This window comes from Cryptomeria japonica, unplaced genomic scaffold (genome assembly GCF_030272615.1).
Source record: "Cryptomeria japonica unplaced genomic scaffold, Sugi_1.0 HiC_scaffold_344, whole genome shotgun sequence".
NCBI classification, from domain to species: Eukaryota; Viridiplantae; Streptophyta; class Pinopsida; order Cupressales; family Cupressaceae; genus Cryptomeria; species Cryptomeria japonica.
In genome coordinates this window covers 1-5,000 of record NW_026729166.1, presented here as the reverse complement: position 1 = coordinate 5,000, position 5,000 = coordinate 1, and positions in this window count along the sequence as shown.

Below are 5,000 nucleotides of genomic sequence, written 5' to 3'. Positions count from 1 at the left end.
AACCGTAGCACTCTTTTGTGCAACCGCCCAAACAACGCCCCCTCTACCCTCTGTCGAAACACTCGGCATTGCTGCTCCCTAAGGTGAGCTTCTCCTCATAGGCAATTCCGCTCTTATCCGGTCACGTTTGTGTGCCCGAATTTCGCAAGGCAACCTCCATGGGACATGGAAAAGACTCGAGAAGAGAGCTCGCTCACGGGAGAGAGAAGCCAAGGAGACCACGAGAGTGCTGAGAGTGGGACAGCGCTGAATAGGCGGGAGAAGCCTGCGCGTATAAACGGAGATATATATCCAATTGCAACGAAGGAACGTGCCAAAGATCGAGAACAATGGCAGAAATGCTAGTAACGTGCACTTCGGGACCAACGCATCACCGGAAGACAACCGCCAAACATCGAAAGAGTCGCGATGCTCCGCAACCTACGTGCAAAGCGGTCGCACACCGGGTAAGGGAGTGAGAGCCCCAAACATAGCTGGGCGAGGCGCTCACTCCGCTCTTTAATATCTCGTTAATACCGCCAAGGAAATGGCACAAGCACACACACACAAGCATCCTCGGAAGAGGACAGTTCGAGTGACAGGTCAAATCCAAGAGTTCCGAAGACTACCTCCAGGAACAATCGGGAACAAGACCGATTACAAGTCGTCGAGTCTGTTACTGGGCGAACACGAGATGCGCACAGGAAATCGATCAGCCCTCACAATGGCCCAAGGCCAGAGATCGGACTGCTACGATTTACCCCAACAATCATCGTGCCACTCTTCGCAGAGAGGTGATAGACGCCAACGAGCCCGCGCATAGCAATCGAGGTGTAAAAAGGGCGTTGAAGGCAGGAAGCCTGGACGAAAGAGGCTACGAGGTCACCTCGAAGCGGTCTAAGAATCGGGCGCACTTGGGGCGACTACCAGTGCCAACCCCTTATCCCGCGGTGCGTCCGACACACAGAAATTTCCAAGGCGGCCAAGGAGCCTCCCCGCATAGCAATCGGGGTGTGAGGTTACGGATGCAGCATTGATAGCAATCGAGGTGGGAGGCGAAGGATGCAGAAGTGAGAGCCGAGGGATGTAGCAGAGATAGCAATCGGGGTGTGTGATGCAGAAGAGATAGCAATCGAGGTGTGCGGTGGGAAGGGCCCAGCAGCCAGAATGCATGAAGCGACGGATGAAGCAGTGATGACAACCGGGCTGTGAGGAGAGGAGGGATGCAGCCAAGAAAGCAATCAGGGCTCGAGGCAAGGGATGCATCAAGGATAGCAATCATGTTGTGAGGCGAGATTCCAAAGGCTAAACGTGAGAGGCTGCAGGGTCGACTCAGAGAGGTCTATGCATGTGAGAGGCTGAAAGCAAGGTCAACTCGGAGCGGTCTATGCATCGGGCGCGCTTGGGGCGACTACCAGTGCCAACCCCTTATCCCGCGACGCGTCCGACAAAGAGAACGTTCCAAGGCGGCAGAGGAGGTTACCAGCCGAAGGATGCAGTAGCAATAACAGGTATAGTTCCGCGGCGGCCGAGAAGACTCACCGCATAGGAATCGGGATGCGAGGCGAGGGATGCGGCGGGAAGGCCCCGACGGCTAAACGGAAGAGGCTGCAGGGCCGCCTCGGAATGGTCCAAGCATCGGACGCGATTGGGACGACTACCAGTGCCAACCCCTTATCCCGCGATGCGTCCGATACACAGATAGTTCCAAGGCGGCCGAGGAGCCTCACCGCATATCAATCGGGGTGCGAGGCGAGGGATGGGGCGGGAAGGCCCCAACGGCTAGACGGAAGAGGCTTCAGGGCCACCTCGGAATGCTCCAAGCATCGGACGCGCTTGGGGCGACTACCAGTGCCAACCCCTTATCCCGCGATGCGTCCGATACACAGATGGTTCCAAGGCGGCCGAGGAGCCTCACCGCATAGCAATCGGGGGTGCGAGGCGAGGGATGGGGCGGGAAGGCCCCAACGGCTAGACGGAAGAGGCTTCAGGGCCGCCTCGGAATGGTCCAAGCATCGGACGCGCTTGGGGCGACTACCAGTGACAACCCCTCATCCCGCGATGCGTCCGATACGAAGATGGTTCCAAGGCGGCCGAGGAGCCTCACCGCATAGCAATCGGGGTGCGAGGTGGGGGATGCGGCGAGATGGCCCCAACGGCTAGACGGAAGAGGCCACAGGGCCGCGTCGGAATAGTCCAAGCATCGGACGCGCTTGGGGCGACTACCAGTGACAACCCCTTATCCCGCGATGCGTCCGATACGAAGATAGTTCCAAGGCGGCCGAGGAGCCTCACCGCATAGCAATCCGGGTGCGAGGTGGGGGATGCGGCGAGATGGCCCCAACGGCTAGACGGAAGAGGCTGCAGGGCCGCCTCGGAATAGTCCAAGCATCGGACGCGCTTGGGGCGACTACCAGTGACAACCCCTTATCCCGCGATGCTTCCGATACGAAGACAGTTCCAAGGCGGCCGAGGAGCCTCACCGCATAGCAATGGGGGTGCGAGGTGAGGGATGCGGCGAGATGGCCCCAACGGCTAGACGGAAGAGGCCACAGGGCCGCCTCGGAATAGTCCAAGCATCGGACGCGCTTGGGGCGACTACCAGTGACAACCCCTTATCCCGCGATGCATCCGATACGAAGATAGTTCCCAGGCGGCCGAGGAGCCTCACCGCATAGCAATCGGGGTGCGAGGCGAGGGATGCGGCGAGATGGCCCCAAAGGGTAGACGGAAGAGGCTGCGGGGCCGCCTCGGAATAGTCCAAGCATCGAACGCGCTTGGGGCGACTACCACTGCCAACCCCTTATCCCGCGATGCGTCCGATACACAGATAGTTCCGAGGCGGCCGAGGAGCTGGGGGATGCGGCGAGATGGCCCCAACGGCTAGACGGAAGAGGCTGCAGGGCCGCCTCGGAATAGTCCAAGCATCGGACGCGCTTGGGGCGACTACCAGTGACAACCCCTTATCCCGCGATGCGTCCGATACACAGATAGTTCCGAGGCGGCCAAGGAGCCTCACCGCATAGCAATCGTGGTGCGAGGTGGGGGATGCAGCGAGATGGCCCCAACGGCTAGACGGAAGAGGCTGCAGGGCCGCCTCGGAATGGTCCAAGCATCGGACGCGCTTGGGGCGACTACCACTGCCAACCCCTTATCCCGCGATGCGTCCGATACACAGATAGTTCCAAGGCGGCCGAGGAGCCTCACCGAATAGCAATCGGGGTGCGAGGCGAGGGATGCGGCGAGAAAGCCCCAACGGCTAGAGGGAAGAGGCTTCAGGTCCGCCTCGGAATGGTCCAAGCATCGGACGCGCTTGGGGCGACTACCAGTGACAACCCCTTATCCCGCGACGCGTCCGATACACAGATAGTTCCAAGGCGGCCGAGGAGCCTCACCGCATAGCAATCGGGGTGCGAGGCGAGGGATGCGGCGAGAAGGACCCAACGGCTAGACGGAAGAGGCTTCAGGGCCGCCTCGGAATGGTCCAAGCATCGGACGCGCTTGGGGCGACTACCAGTGACAACCCCTTATCCCGCGACGCGTCCGATACACAGATAGTTCCAAGGCGGCCGAGGAGCCTCACCGCATAGCAATCGGGGTGCGAGGCGAGGGATGCGGCGAGAAGGACCCAACGGCTAGACGGAAGAGGCTTCAGGTCCGCCTCGGAATGGCCCAACGGCTAGACGGAAGAGGCTTCAGGGCCGCCTCGGAATGGTCCAAGCATCGGACGCGCTTGGGGCGACTACCAGTGACAACCCCTTATCCCGCGACGCGTCCGATACACAGATAGTTCCAAGGCGGCCGAGGAGCCTCACCGCATAGCAATCGGGGTGCGAGGCGAGGGATGCGGCAAGAAGGACCCAACGGCTAGACGGAAGAGGCTTCAGGGCCGCCTCGGAATGGTCCAAGCATCGGACGCGCTTGGGGCGACTACCAGTGACAACCCCTTATCCCGCGACGCGTCCGATACACAGATAGTTCCAAGGCGGCCGAGGAGCCTCACCGCATAGCAATCGGGGTGCGAGGCGAGGGATGCGGCGAGAAGGACCCAACGGCTAGACGGAAGAGGCTTCAGGTCCGCCTCGGAATGGTCCAAGCATCGGACGCGCTTGGGGCGACTACCAGTGACAACCCCTTATCCCGCGACGCGTCCGATACACAGATAGTTCCAAGGCGGCCGAGGAGCCTCACCGCATAGCAATCGGGGTGCGAGGCGAGGGATGCGGCGAGAAGGACCCAACGGCTAGACGGAAGAGGCTTCAGGGCCGCCTCGGAATGGTCCAAGCATCGGACGCGCTTGGGGCGACTACCAGTGACAACCCCTTATCCCGCGACGCGTCCGATACACAGATAGTTCCAAGGCGGCCGAGGAGCCTCACCGCATAGCAATCGGGGTGCGAGGCGAGGGATGCGGCGAGAAGGACCCAACGGCTAGACGGAAGAGGCTTCAGGTCCGCCTCGGAATGGTCCAAGCATCGGACGCGCTTGGGGCGACTACCAGTGACAACCCCTTATCCCGCGACGCGTCCGATACACAGATAGTTCCAAGGCGGCCGAGGAGCCTCACCGCATAGCAATCGGGGTGCGAGGCGAGGGATGCGGCGAGAAGGACCCAACGGCTAGACGGAAGAGGCTTCAGGGCCGCCTCGGAATGGTCCAAGCATCGGACGCGCTTGGGGCGACTACCAGTGACAACCCCTTATCCCGCGACGCGTCCGATACACAGATAGTTCCAAGGCGGCCGAGGAGCCTCACCGCATAGCAATCGGGGTGCGAGGCGAGGGATGCGGCGAGAAGGACCCAACGGCTAGACGGAAGAGGCTTCAGGGCCGCCTCGGAATGGTCCAAGCATCGGACGCGCTTGGGGCGACTACCAGTGACAACCCCTTATCCCGCGATGCGTCCGATACACAGATAGTTCCAAGGCGGCCGAGGAGCCTCACCGCATAGCAATCGGGGTGCGAGGCGAGGGATGCGGCGAGAAGGACCCAACGGCTAGACGGAAGAGGCTTCAGGGCCGC